Source organism: Ceratotherium simum, chromosome 5 (assembly GCF_057802395.1).
Source record: "Ceratotherium simum simum isolate JZ-2026a chromosome 5, ASM5780239v1, whole genome shotgun sequence".
In the NCBI taxonomy this organism is placed as follows: Eukaryota; Metazoa; Chordata; class Mammalia; order Perissodactyla; family Rhinocerotidae; genus Ceratotherium; species Ceratotherium simum.
This window is the reverse complement of record NC_141904.1, coordinates 42,712,634-42,728,091: the sequence shown is the minus strand read 5'-3', so window position 1 is coordinate 42,728,091 and position 15,458 is coordinate 42,712,634. Positions and strand designations below refer to the sequence as shown.

General features: G+C 43.1%; 1 protein-coding gene across 3 annotated transcripts in view; it reads right to left on the bottom strand.

Annotated features, from left to right (window-relative positions):
* The window catches only part of MYRIP (myosin VIIA and Rab interacting protein), a 353,398-nt gene extending 339,023 nt beyond the window's left edge, over positions 1–14,375 (bottom strand). The window contains exon 1 of one of the 3 annotated variants that reach the window (XM_004419542.3): positions 14,062–14,375. The gene's annotated coding sequence lies outside the window, so the exon portion shown is untranslated. Of the gene's footprint in view, positions 1–13,697; positions 13,757–14,061 lie in introns of those variants that run through there. The other 2 variants (XM_087430764.1, XM_087430763.1) reach the window with 2 other exon arrangements.
* Positions 14,376–15,458: the final 1,083 nt, after the last annotated feature.

The following is a 15,458-nucleotide window of genomic DNA, read 5'->3' as shown; positions in this document are numbered from 1 at the left end:
ATCAACTATAGGAAGAAAATCAGAAAAGCCACAAATACGTGGAGATTAAACAAAATGCTACTGAACAACGACTGGGTTAACGAAGAAATCAAAGAAGAAATCAAAAAATACCTGGAGACAAATGAAAATGAAAATACGACATGCCAGAATTTATGGGATACAGCAAAAGTGGTTCTAAGAGGGAAGTTTATAGCGATACAGGCCTATCTCAACAAAAAAGAAAAATCTCAAATAAACAATCTAATAATGCACCTAAAGGAACTGGAAAAAGAAGAACAAACAAAGCCCAAAATCAGTAGAAGAAGGGAAATAATAAAAATCAGAGCAGAAATTAATGAAATAGAGACCAAAAAAACAATAGAAAAAATTAATAAAACCAAGAGCTGGTTCTTTGAAAAGATCAAGAAAATTGACAAACCTTTAGCTAGACTCACCAAGAACAAAAGAGAGAAGGCACAAATAAGTAAAATCAGAAATGAAAGAGGAGAGGTTACAACAGACACCTCAGAAATACAAAAGATTATAAGACAGTACTATGAAAAGCTATATGCCAACCAATTCGACAATCTGGAAGAAATGGATAAATTCTTAGAATCATACAACCTTCCAAAACTGGATCAAGAAGAAGTAGAGAATTTGAATAGACCAATCACCAGTAAGGAGATCGAAACAGTAATCAAAAACCTCCCCAAAAATAAAAGTCCAGGACCACACGGCTTCCCTGGTGAATTCTACCAAACATTCAAAGAAGACTTAATACCTATCCTTCTCAAACTCTTCCAAAAAATTGAGGAGGGGGGGAAGCTCCCTAACTCATTCTACGAAGCTGACATTACCCTGATACCAAAATCAGACAAGGACAACACAAAAAAAGAAAATTACAGGCCAATATCACTGATGAACATCGATGCGAAAATCCTCAACAAAATACTAGCAAATCGCATACAACAATACGTTAAAAAGATTATACACCATGATCAAGTGGGATTTATTCCAGGTATGCAGGGATGGTTTAACATTCGCAAATCAATCAACGTAATACACCACATTAATAAAATGAAGAACAAAAATCACATGATCATCTCAATAGATGCAGAGAAAGCATTTGACAAGATACAGCATCCATTTATGATAAAAACTCTGAATAAAATGGGTATAGAAGGAAAGTACCTCAACATAATAAAGACCATATATGAGAAACCCACAGCTAATATCATCCTCAATGGTGAAAAACTGAAAGCTATCCCTCTAAGAACAGGAACCAGACAAGGATGCCCACTGTCACCACTCCTATTTCACATAGTGTTGGAAGTCCTAGCCAGAGCAATCAGGCAAGAGAAAGAAATAAAAGGGATCCAAATTGGAAAGGAAGAAGTGAAACTGTCACTATTTGCAGATGACATGATTTTATATATAGAAAACCCTAAAGAATCCACCAGAAAACTTTTAGAAGTAATAAACGAATATGGGAAAGTTGCAGGATACAAAATCAACATACAAAAATCAGTTGCATTTCTGTACACTAACAACGAAGTAGAAGAAAGAGAAATTAAGAATACCATCCCATTTACAATTGCAACAAAAGGAATAAAATACCTAGGAATAAACTTAACCAAAGAGGTGAAAGATCTGTACACCGAAAACTATAAAACATTTCTGAAAGAAATTGAAGAAGACACAAAGAAATGGAAAGATATTCCGTGCTCTTGGATTGGAAGAATTAACATAGTTAAGATGTCCATACTTCCTAACGCCATCTATAGATTCAATGCAATCCCTATCAAAGTTCCAACAACATTTTTCACAGAAATAGAACAAAGAATCCTAAAATTTATATGGAACAACAGAAGACCCCGAATAGCTAAAGGAATCCTGAGAAAAAAGAACAAAGCTGGAGGTATCACACTCCCTCATTTCAAAATATACTACAAAGCTATAGTAACCAAAACAGCATGGTACTGGCACAAAAACAGACACACAGATCAATGGAATAGAATCGAAAGCCCAGAAATAAACCCACACATCTATGGACAGCTAATCTTTGACAAAAGAGACAAGAACATACAATGGGGAAAAGAAAGTCTCTTCAACAAATGGTGTTGGGAAAACTGGATAGCCACATGCAAAAAAATGAAAGTGGACCCTTACCTTACACCATACACAAAAATTAACTCCAAATGGATTAAAGACTTGAATGTAAGACCTGAAACTATGAAACTTCTAGAAGAAAACATAGGCAGTACGCTCTTCGACATCGGTCTTAGCAACATCTTTTCAAATACCACATCTGACCGGGCAAGAGAAACAATAGAAAAAATAAACAAATGGGACTACATCAAACTAAAAACCTTCTGCACAGCAAAGGAAACCACCGACAAAACGAAAAGACAACCTAACAATTGGGAGAAGATATTTGCAAACCATACATCTGATAAGGGCTTAATCTCCAAAATACATAAAGAACTCATGCATCTCAACAACAACAAAACTAACAACCCAATTAAAAAATGGGCAAAAGACCTGAACAGACATTTCTCCAAAGAAGATATACAGATGGCCAACAGACACATGAAAAGATGTTCAAAATCACTAACTATCAGGGAAATGCAAATCAAAACTACAATGAGATATCACCTCACGCCCGTCAGAATGGCTATAATTAACAAGACAGGAAACAACATGTGTTGGAGAGGATGTGGAGAGAAGGGAACTCTCATACACTGCTGGTGGGAGTGCAAACTGGTGCAGCCACTATGGAAAACAGTATGGAGATTCCTCAAAAAAGCAAGGATAGAACTACCATATGATCCAGCTATTCCACTGTTGGGTATTTATCCAAAGAACTTGAAAACACCAATTTGCAAAGGTACATGCACCCCTGTGTTCATTGCAGCGTTATTCACAATAGCCAAGACTTGGAAGCAACCTAAGTGCCCATCAAGGGACGAATGGATAAAGAAGATGTGGTATATATACACAATGGAATACTACTCAGCCATAAGAAACGATGAAATCCAGCCATTTGTGACAACATGGATGGACATTGAGGGTATAATGCAAAGTGAAATAAGTCAGAGGGAGAAGGTCAAATACCGTATGATTTCCTTCATTAAGTAGTAGATAATAACAACAATAAACAAACACATAGGGACAGAGATTGGATTGGTGGTTACCAGAGGGGAAGGGGGGAGGGAGGAGGGTGAAAGGGATAATTCGGTACATATGTGTGGTGATGGGTTGTAATTAGTATTTTGGTGGTGAACATGATGTAATCTATGCAGAAATAGAAGTACAATGATGTACACCTGAAATTTATACAATGTTATAAACCAACGTTACTGCAATAAACAAAAAATTAAAAAAAAAAAAAAAAAAAGAGAGAAGTCCAGTGAATCCTGAGTGGGATAATTAAAAGAAAGCCCATTACTACATACATCAAAGTGAAACTTAGAACAACAAATACATAGAAAAGGAACTAAAATTAGCCAGACACAAAAGACAGATTACTACAAAAGAACAATAATCAGATTGTTAGCTGAATTATTAAAATGCAATAATGGACATTGGAAGACAGTGGAATAATATTGTCAACAAATTGCACACCATGTGGAAAAAATAATAATGAAAAGGTGTAATACATGTGGTTTCAAAAAGTCTGACTAAAACACTAGACAACATTAACATATAAATTGGATAGGGAGATGACCAAATTTAAGTATAAAGTCCTTGAATTGCTCAGGAGGACAGAAATAAATCTGATTTAGTTTCGATTTTGTTAAGGTAAATATGGATGCTAAAATTACCATATAATAAACGCTAGGAAATAAAAATGGAGTGTAAAGCTTTCGAATAAGTGGAAAAGGGAAATATAATGTGGGGTAGGAGAGAGGATCTAAATTAATACAAAAAGCAACTAGATAGAGGGGGCTGGTGTGGTGGTGTAGTGGTTAAGTTTGCGTGCTCCACTTTGGCAGCCCGGAGTTCGCAGGTTCGGATCCCAGGCGCGCACCTACACACCACTCATCAAGTCATGCTGTGACAGCATCCCACATATGAAACAGAGGAAGATGGGCACAGATGTTAGCTCAGGGCTAATCTTCCTCAGCAAAAAGAGGAGGATTGGCAATGGATGTTAGCTCAGGGCCAGTCTTCCTCACAAAAAAAGCAACTAGATAGAGTAACCAAGTATATAAAAAGTGAGACAATGAGAGAGAACAAAGCAAAATGGTAAAAAAAAATCCAAACTTATTAATAGTAGTCCTGTAAATGAACATAACTTTCACATTAAAGCTTATAGGTTAGAAAAAATAAAGCAACTTTATGCTCTTTACAGCAGTTTCACAAGTGAAATAAAAATATACAGAACTGTTAACAGTGAAAGGATAAGAAAATGATAAAACAGGAAAATACTAAGCAAAAGAAACTGGTATAGCTCTATTAAAAACAGACCTAAACACAAGGGGCATTACTAGAGATGAATAGGGTTGTTTCACGATGATATATACTCAACTGACCAGGAAAAAAATTAAACTAGAATGCATCTAATAACACATTGCTTCAAAACATATAAAGCAAAAATTGAAAGAAGCGCAAGATGAAATTGACAAATTCACCTCTATATATTTCTCCCTCAACAACTGATTAATCGAGCTGCAAAAAAATGAGTAAGGGGCCAGCACGCACGGTTAAGTGCGTGCGCTCCACTTCGGCAGCCCGAGGGTTCACAAGTTCGGATCCCAGGTGCGCACCAACACACCGCTCGTCACGCCATGCTGTGGAGATGTCCCATATAAAGTACATGAAGATGGGCACAGATGTTAGCTCAGGGTTACTCTTCCTCGGCAAAAAGAGGGGGATTGGCATTGGATGTTAGCTCAGGGCTGATCTTCTTCACACACACACAAAAAAATCAGTAAGGAAGATGGAAGATCTGAATAACACAGTTAACTAGCTTAAGCTAATGAACATACATAGATCACTGCAACCATTAACTTTCTTTTCAAGAAAACATGGAAGACTATTGAAAACTATGTACAGGCCATAAAACAAGTCTCAACAAATTTCAAAGAGTTGGAATCATGCAGACCACATTCTCTAATCGCTATGTATTAAAATAGAAAAAATATTTGCTAAAAAGTTCTGGAAATTAAAAAAATAAAATAAAAGCTTGTAAGTCAGAAGCTTACAGAAATCATAATGAAAGCATTAAAAACTTACACATGAACAATAATGAAAACACCACATGTCAAAACTTGTGGAATACAGATATTGCTAAAGCAGTATTTAGAGGGAAATTTATTGTGCTAAATGCATATACAGGAAAGAAGAAAGGCTGGAGTCAATGAGTTGATCATGTAAAGTTAAGAGATTAGAAAAAGAATAAAGCCAAAGAAAGTAGAAGGAAGGAAATAATAAAGATGAGAACAGAGATGAAATAAAATAAAGAATGATACAACAGAGAAGAGAAAGCCAAAAGGTGGTTCTTTGGAAAGTCTTAAAAGAACCTGTAACAACTCTGGTGAGATTGGTCAAGAGCAAAAGAGAGAAGGTGTTGAGCTGAGGCGGTAGGAGGTGGTGGATGCCTCTTCAGGCTTCCTTCTCCCACTGTCACCTACAAGGGACTTGGGTTTTGTGCCCCACCGAGAGCCCTCACTTTCGCAAGAAGCAATCTTGACCGAACACGCGGAGCACATCTCCATGCCTCTTCTCATGCACCCACTTGGTCACACTTCTTCTGGCAGCCCTTCCAACTTTTTTGGGAAACAATTTTAACCATCTCCCAGATTGGCCAAAAATGGTGTTTGGTTTTTGGTTTTTTGTTTCTCATTCTCCTTGTTGCTTTTGGATCATTTGTAGAAGAGAAGGGGGGAAATACCAGCATTACATCACCATCCACCATCAGCAGCAGTCTGAAGGGAGGGGAACTGAGGCAGAAAGTAGGGGTGGTGGCAGTGGGAAAAGCAAGCATCAGGTACCCGGAAGCTGTTGGAGGAAGGATTCAGAACGGGGAGCACAAAGGGATGGTTGGGGGATCTCAGACATTCGGGCACCAGATCACAAGGTCTACAGGCCTGGGAGAGGCACCTGACATTAACTGGACCAAGAAGCTGAAAACCAACTGGTGGATTTCTAAAAGACTTTAAACAAAGCTCCAATAAAAACAACATTTTTAATTTTTCTTCTAATTAGCCATAAAAGAAAGAGATTAATCTCGAATACTCTGGTTACATGTCATTCTAGTAAATCAGAGTCCCTAATGATCAATAAACTGTTTTTCAAAAAAAGCAAAACAACAAAACCACAGTTATACAACACAAAAGCAAAAACAGCACCTGCCATATTTTCTCGGGCTGGAGCTACACAGATAAAGTGAAATGATGCTTGAGACAATGGTTTTCAAGAGGACATTAGAAAGAGGTTTGGGCTGGAAGCACTGCTTATGCAGATTGGGCTATCCTCAGAAAAAAACATAATGTAAAGAGGCTTGGGTTATTTCCCTTTTCTCCAGTGATATGGAGACTTCCAAGCCTAGAAAATGACCCTGCACACTTCATACGACAACGGGAGAACCATAGAGAATGACATAGTTATCTGAGCCACGAGTCAGTGTCAGAGGATTATTTGGGACTTGGGTAAATAGCCACATTAGATCCTGGGGCCATGGGCACCTCTGTCCTCCAGGCACCTGTCCTTCCTTGCATGTCTTGCATTCTTTTCCCAAGTCTCTGCTCAGTGAGATTAAACTGTCAGCCCACAGAATGGATTTGTGCATCCCAGCTGCAGATCACCTATCCATCACATCAGTGGCAATATGCTATAAATCACAGCCACAAAAGAACTTTCCATGGAGTGTTTTTCTTTCCCCAGCTGAAGATATATAAATATGTACAAAAAAATTAACTCATAATTACCTAGGGAAGGCAATGGGGGAAAATAAAACATGATTGAATACAAAACCAAAAACAGTTTTCAAACAGCATTTAGGCACAGTTTCATGAAGCTCTTTTTACTCCCCTTACACAAATACAGAATTGATACTCAGAGTAAGTATGAAGTGGGTGAGGCTTCTCTCAGTAAAGTATCCAGCCCGTCCTCCATCCAAGTCCATCCTGCAGCCTTTTCCCCAATAACTTTCTGGCGGTTTCATGCTGTTCTGATCTTCTTGTCACTAGCAATTGATCACATAAACTCATTTGCATTAGGGTGATAATGGTAGATTACTACTTCGGAGGTACCCCAATCTTTTAAATTTTAAATTGAAGAGATGATGAAAAGGAACAACTGTCCAGTGATGGAACCCATACCCTGGGGTGGGAGGCACAGAGCTGGGTAGAGGCGCTCCTCTGGTTCTCAACAGGTGCTCGCCTCCACTTACAGGCTGCCCTGAACAAAGGCACTGCAAAACAGCTGACCTTTTACTTAAACTCTCACCAATTCTCCTAAACTAAGCAAACATTTATATGAAGTTTATGATTTACATACTTACATATAATCATTTAAAAATGATGCAAGACTTGAAACGAAAAGGTCAAAAATCTCTGAGCTTTCTAAATGAACTTTAGGATTATACATACACAAACATACATACATATATACTTTTTGCTTTAACACCTTTGTTCCTCCTTCTTTAGTATTATTTCCTTAATGTGACAGATACTATCTGTATACACTGCTAAGGAAGTTTACATGAGTGTATATAGCCACTCTGGAGAGCAATTTGGCACCAGGCGCTCAAATTTTAAGTTTACATAAAATACCACCCTGCAATTCCACTTCTGGGCATACATCCTCAAGAATTTCTTTTGCATATGTATAAATACATTTCAAAGATGTTTATTGCACACATCTATGTAATAGCCAAAAAAAAAAAAAAAAAAAGACAGAAACAATCTAAAGTCCATCATGGAGGAACAGGTTAATAAAATATGATATTTTCATATGATGGAATAATATTTAACAGTCAAAAATGTGAACATGATCTGTATAAAACAATCTGATAGTTCTCTCAAAAACATCAAGTGATGATAAAAGTTTCTTTTACAGAAAGTAAAAGAGAAACAACACTCGTGGAAAACTCCATAGTGAAGTCAGCTATGAAGAGCCAATAAATATGAAGATACGTTCTGCCTCACTAGAAAAGAAAAGCCAAGTAAAAAACAAGATTCTGGTTTTTTCTCTTTGCCTATGAAATTGGCAATGTTGATGAATAATCATATTTATCGCTGGCAAGGCATGGAGATCTGGCACACTCATACACTACCAAGAGCAAAATAAATTTATAAACTTTCCTGGAGGGTTATTTGGCAATAGGTATCAAAAATTTAAAGAAAAGTAAACAAATTTTGACAAAGTAATTCATCCTAAGAAAATAAAGATGTGTACAAAGATAAAGTTACAATAAAAAGTAGAAAGTGCTTAATGTTTTAAAAGAATGATTTTGTTGAATAAATTATGATACATAGATGAAATAGATTATTAGGAGGATAAAAATAATGACACGGAAGAATAATCATTGACATTACATTGTTGAGTAAAAAAAAGTGATCTTATTTGTGTTTAAAAACGATATTCGTATGGTCCTTATTATTCAAGAATATCTGGTACCACAGAAGAGTCACTTAAAGAGAATCCACTTAAAATGGGGACCAAAATTTCACAGGATATAATGGAAAATAAAAAGGTTTGATTAGCACTACATTTTAAGAAAAAGAAACAAGAAAATACATTTTATTTGATATTTTACCAAAATTTGATAACAGTATTTTTCATGGGAAGGGCTATTTAGGATAAATCCTAAAATTGATGTTGAAGCCTGAAGAAGAGCCAAGACAATTTTGAAGAAAAAGGCTAGGAAGGAAAGATTTATTATAAAGCTTTAATAACTAAATGAAAAGGGTATTAGCTCAAGAATCATAAAGAGATGAAGAGAACAGAACAGAGTTCAGCAACAGAGCCAAAAATAAAACAGAAATTGGTATGTGACAGAGATGGCAACAAAATAAATGAGAAAACAGTTAACTCTTCGTTAAATGACAATGGGATAAATGGCTTTCAATATGGAAAACAATTAGATCCCTGGCTCACACAGTACAGAAATATAAATTTCAGATGTGTTTAACGATCTAAAAGTTTTATCTAGTAAAAAATGGCAATGCATAGAAAAGAAAACCTGAAAATCAAAATACATTTTTTAAAGATCTCTAAGGGAAGTGCAAATATAAGAGCAGTGAAACACATTCCGTGCTTATCAGATTAACCAAAACTAAAACACCTGATTAATAGCAGGCACAGTCAAAGATACGGAGATATAAGGAACACCAACACAGCGTTAGTGGGACAATGAAGTGGCACAGCCGCTTCAGAGGGCAATTTGCAAAACCTAAGAAGGTTGAAGTAACAGACAAATGCTGTACATTTCTACAAGTTCTTATTAAGGATATTCCTTGCAATATTTTTTATAATAGCAGAAGGTAAAAACACCTTTCTGTCCGTCAATGGGGAACTCTGGTGTATCAAACAAAGAAATACTAGATCTACAATTATCAGCATATGTTATCAACCCATGTCAAAAAACAACGCAGGGTGAAAAAAGCAAATCACAAAAATAAACGACAGGCCTCCGTTTACATGAAATTTTAAACACAAAATAAGACGACAGAGTCTGACGGGCACACACTCAGTCCCAATGATATAGGTTGCATGGATTCAACCCCAAATTCTCATCCTTCCCTGTCTGGATTTCCCTCTTGCTCAGCAGAGAATTTTCTATTTACGGCAATCCCATACTTGGACTTAAGTAGCTACCACGGGTAAAGAGCTACACTAAGTGCCAGGGAGGACAAAAGAATTATGTAAGACTCCTCTCACCCTGCAGAAGGGTACAACTCAGCTGGGGAAGTTGTCTGAGCGAGCTAGCTCTCAGTTCTCACGCTGCCTCACATAGTGTGTAAACTTAGAAAGAGTGCTTATTTTTCAAGGCCCAGTCCCTTAATCTATAAAATGGGAAAGTCACCCTCCTCATGTTGTGAAGATTAAATAAATATATATATACAGTGTCCAGCACACGGCAAATATTCAACGCTCTTAGCAATCACAGGCACGGCAGCCATCACATGAATACAATCTTCTCAGTCACAGTGACGAAAAAGGAAAGGCGATGGACGGGAGAAGGCCATTGGATGAGTCCACTTCGCCCTCTCCACAGCCGGATTCAATATCCCCAGCCCCCTGTGGTTGCCCTGGTGACTTGGCGCCCACTCTGTGGAACGCATAGGGCACTTCTTCCAGCAGCAGCGTGGCTACACTCAGACCTATTTATTCTTCCGAGTTCACCATGGACAGTGCGCTGTGAAAAGAGCGACCTGCCTCAGAAAAGAGCACTCCTTCTCTCACACCACTAGGGGATTCTGGGGTGAAATGAGACCAAAAGGATCATAACACACCTAAGCTAGCTTCTCAGTTCACCTTCTTTAAAATTCCAAGGACATAACCACAGCTCCATACTACTAAAAAGAAGGCAACCGTGTCTCAGCTCCAGCCTCCTCTAGCACACACCCGCTTCCAACCCACAAGCCACCATCCTAAACAGCTGGGATGGAGTTCTATCCTTGGACTTAGTAGCAGACACCAGAAGGGAGGCCTGCCTACCAGACACTGGAAAAAACCATAGTGTTTGGAAATAGTGAACTGTTGGATTTTTTTCCTGGGATTCCTTCGTGCGGGCTTGGGAAACGATGGTGTATGTTTAAGTTCTCTGGCCAATGTGGCGCCACCATGTGGCAACAGCACAAACAGTTCATAAATCACTCAGCCTTGCAATTCTGTGCTTCTCCACCAATTTTTAACTTTGAGGAATTCAAAATATCTCCACTTTTTATGCTTCAAATGAGAATTCAGTCACATATTTTCTTCATTCATATTTTATCCCACTATTTCAGATTGGCAGTTTTCAAATACATGCTAGGAATAAACCGACCTCCATTTATCAATGTCAGCATTGTTATATCTGGGGTCTGGCTTGTTACACCACCCCAGAACCAATGATCAGAGTGTGGAGGACACAACCAGTTCAGACTCTACCCTGATCTTAAGACCAAATTCTTCCTTCTAGGTTTCTGGACTGGCTTAGGTATAACTACCTTTGGTTTGCCTACATTAAAAAGGAGGTAGAGGGGGCCGGCCCGGTGGTGGCTTAGCAGTTAAGCACGCGCACTCCGCTGCTGGCGGCCCAGGTTTGGATCCCAGGCGTGCACTGACGCACTGCGTGTCAGGGCAGGCTGTGGTGGCGTCCCACATAAAGTGGAGGAAGATGGGCTGGATGTTAGCCCAGAGCCAGTCTTCCTCAGCAAAAGAGGAGGACTGGCAGATGTTAGCTCAAGGCTGATCTTCCTCAAAAAAAAAGGAGGTAGAGGGCGCCAGCCCCTTGGCATAGTGGTTAAGTTCCCATGCTTCGCTTCAGCGGCCTGGGGTTCACGGGTTCGGATCGCACGCAGGCACAGACCTACACACTGCTCATTAAGCCATGCTCTGGTGGCGTCCTATATACAAAATAGAGGAAGACTGGCACAGATGTTAGCTCAGCAACAATCTTCCTTAAGCAAAAAGAGGAGGATTGGCAACAGATGTTAGCTCAGGGCCAATCTTCCTCACCACAAAAAAAAAAAAAAGGAGGTAGAAAATCATCAAGTAGTTTCATTTTAGCTTTGAAACTAAAACGATAAAATAAATAATAATAGTAATAAAAATAAAACATCTGACAAAACTAAGCAGGATGATGGTTACCTTTAGGGGACAGTGCCTGTAGGGTTAATGGGGAGACTGGGAATATTCTAGATCTTAATCTGGGCACTGATTACACAGGTATGTTGTGTGGGTGAAAATCCACTGAGTGTACAATTCAGATCTGTGCAATTTTCTGTGATTATGTTATACCTCAACATAATGTTAAAACAAATTCACCAAGGTCTGACCAGTCATCCCTCCTTAACTTGCATTTGAGACAAAAGACTGCAAACACAATAATAATCAGGAAGGCAAAAACAGAAGGATGCCCAGTTCTCTATGAGGTATTTCAGTCTGTGTAAGTTAATTGCTCTGAAGGCCACGGCCACAGATGAGCTGTCCTTCTGTCCCTCTGGACAGGGAGGAAGGAGACAGGACACAATCTATACCACAGTTAGTTTAAATTGCTGAGCGTGGCTAACACTTCACTATCTCAAAAGTGAGCAGATCTGGGAGCAGACAATTCCCCATTCTCCTCCACACAGGACACTTACGCCACAAAGAGAATCCTGACACAGAGATACACACCATCTCCACAGAGACATATGTCAGCTCCACAGAGACAACCCCCAACACCGAGACACATTGCCCCACCACCACCAAAGACGACCCCCAGCTCCACAAAGAGATCCCCCAGCCCCACAGAGGTAGCTAGCTTCCAGCCCACAGAGACACACCACCGATGGGGGAGGGGCTAATGAGGAGAGATGCAGCTGCCCATGGCCAGGCAAGGAACATCAACAGAAAGACAGAGGTAGTATTTTCAAAGTCTTACCAAACTAAATTTCTCTGGAAAGAAGGATTTTTAGATCTGTGAATAGAGTCCCAGAGGCTGCTGTAAAAAAATTCTTTAAATCACCCCACTTCCACCATAGCTCAAATCCTCTGGGACTATCTTCCTTCTACTTCCACACTGTCAAGCCCCCCGAACCCCAACTACCTTGGGAAGACTAAAAGGCAGGGATTATCCCATTTTATAGATTAAAAAAGTGAGGCTCAAAGATGTTTGTCAGACATCACAAAACTAAGTAGTCATCTCATCACTAAGTCGGGGCGAGGATGGCTGAGTTGGGGGGACAGGGTGATAATGTCAACAGAGGAGGGATGACCCTTTCCCCAGCCCAAAGCTCTGCGAACTGCCCACAGTCCCATAGCAGCTGCCTCAAAGGACCTGGAGTAAACAATTCATGTCCGGCAACATTTACACATTCTGGGACTGGACTGCACCCCCCACCCCGGGAAAGTGTGAAACAAATCCAGATCAAGGGGTAGGGAGTGGGGCGGGCAGAAATGAAGCCAGACTCAAGGCATTTTCTAAGAGTAGATGGGAGCCAACCCCAGAGCGTACTCGCTTCTCTTAGCAAGTCCCTGGGCCCAAACTAGTGTGTGCAGTTAGTCTCTGGGATACTTATTCTCGGGGACAAGGCTTATTTGGGAGAAGAAAACGGAAGCAGGACGGATCTAAGAGCAGGCACCTAGCAAATTCCCCCACCCTGCCGAGACGTTAATAAATTAAGTGACGGGGAATGCAGGCGACGCTGCAAATACCGCAGGTCCAGGCATTCTCACCGCGGAATCGCTCTGCTCCGCGCTCAACCAGGAGGTCCCCCGCGGCTACCCCCAAACCTCTGTAGCGTCCTCTGGCTCCTTATCGGCTCCCGACCTCTCCAAATGTGAAGGGGGGAGGAGAGTATGAAGAGGGGACTGGGCTGAGCTGAAGTGACCCCCACGCCCCCTGCCAAACAGCGCGCCCCCTCCCCAGACAGTCCGGGGACCGGGTCAGATGCGACCGACTCGGATTCTTACTCCGCGCACCGGCCATGACCTTGAGCAAGTCCCTGATTAGCCTCATTTTACAGAAATTAAGAGTCGTAAAGAGTCAAGTGCGCCACGCTGGGCTGCTTCGGGGCGCTTACCCGGTGGTTTAAGGCGCCCCGCTGGTGCACCCGTAGCGTAGTAGGTGCGCGGCGAGCCGCAGCCCAAGCGCTACGTGGCCAGTGGGGATCGGGAAACGCGAGGGAAACGCAGAGGCGAGCTCCGGCTCAAGCAGCGGGAGAAAGGGGCGGTTCCGACTGCGACGATCCCCTAGCAAGTTCAACGTCCCCCCCCCTCGACGCCCCTCCGCAGAGGCAGACTGGCAGTGCCCAGAGGCCCTGGCTGAGGACGCGCACGGGGTGTGGGGGGGCGTGAGAGACTCCTCCACACACCCACCCCCGAAGTTGCGGCAACGTAAGGGAAAGAGTGGCGCAAAACCGCCGGAGGGGAGGGGACGGTACTCACACTAGGTGGTCAGCTTGGAGCGGGTCCGTGACCGAGATCATCGATGACGGCCGGGCTCAGGCCACTGCGCCTCAGGATGCCTGGGGCACCTGCCGCAGCGCGGCGCGTGGATTGGGAGGCTGCAAGGCAGGAGCGCGGGTCGGTCGGAGCGCCAGATCTGCGCTGCAACGCCGCGGGGGCTCGGCCGCCAGAACCGCAGCCGCGGCGGGAGCCCGGGAGCGGGTTGGAGGCGGGAGCGCGGCGGCAGCAGCGGCTGCGAGGAAGGCGCCCACGCCGCAGGAAGCCAGGGCCAGCCTGGCCGCAGCCGCCGCCGACACCTGCTGGCCCTGGCGACCGCCAATCAGATGTGCCCGCGGCGGGGCGCGTGCGGAGGCGGGGCGGGGGCGCGTGCCGGGCGCCCGGCAGGAGGGGCGGCGCTCGATCGCGCCTGCGCTGGGGTAGGGGGTGCCTGCCCGGCCAGCTCCTCAGGAGCTCCCCAAGCGAGCGCGGCACGCGCGGGGAGGGGCGGGGCGCATCCGAAGGAGGCGGGGCTGGGGCTGCGCGCGCCCGGGGCGTGGACCCGCGCCCTTGCTGGGCTCTCTCTGGCGGCGCAGTGCAGTGTTGCAGCCCCCAGGCAAGACCTCAGGTCGTTCCCAGCTTTGAAGTGAGGCTTTTTCTGTCCCCTACCCCTGTGTCCCGGGCGCCCGGACTCTCCCTGACCGCGGAGTGATGGGTCACCCAAATCTGGGGCTGGCCTGGCTCTACCAAGCCCGCCGCTCGCCGGCCAGAGTGCGGGCGCCCATGCTCCGGAGCCTCGCCAAAGCCGGCGTGGCGCTTCTCCACCGACAGCTCTCCTCACTTCACAGTCCCTGGGTATTTAAAGTCACCGTGGTAACCCATCCCCTGATCTGGATTTCTTTAATTCTCTCCTGAATTTACTGCGCTAGAGACGCTCATCCGTTAACACGCACTGACCGGGGTCGCGCTTGGCTCAGGGAGCTGTCCCAGGCTACTGCGCGCCCAAGTCTCCCTAAGCTCCCATCGCTGCCCGCACGGCCGAGGTAGTGAGCCCGCGCTGTCAGAAGGATGCCCGAAGATTGCTGCAAGTGAGGAACGCATTCGGGCTCGTGACTGGAGTTCCAGGTCCTGGAAGAACGACTGGGAGTTGAAAGGTTCCACCCAGGCCAGGACTTCATTGCGCGTTTGCATCCATCAGGCACGGGGCCCGGAATCTTCCTAAAACGGACTGCCTCAGCCCCAACAATTAAGCTGTGAAAACACTGTCAGTTTTAGCTGCAGGATGGAAGTCACTCCATCAGGCTAAAGCGTTTGTGGAGCTACGTTGGCGATTCCTAAAACCCTAGGAATCCTGTCTCGGGACGGCAGATTAAGGCTGTTCTCTCCGTGCACGTTTGCGC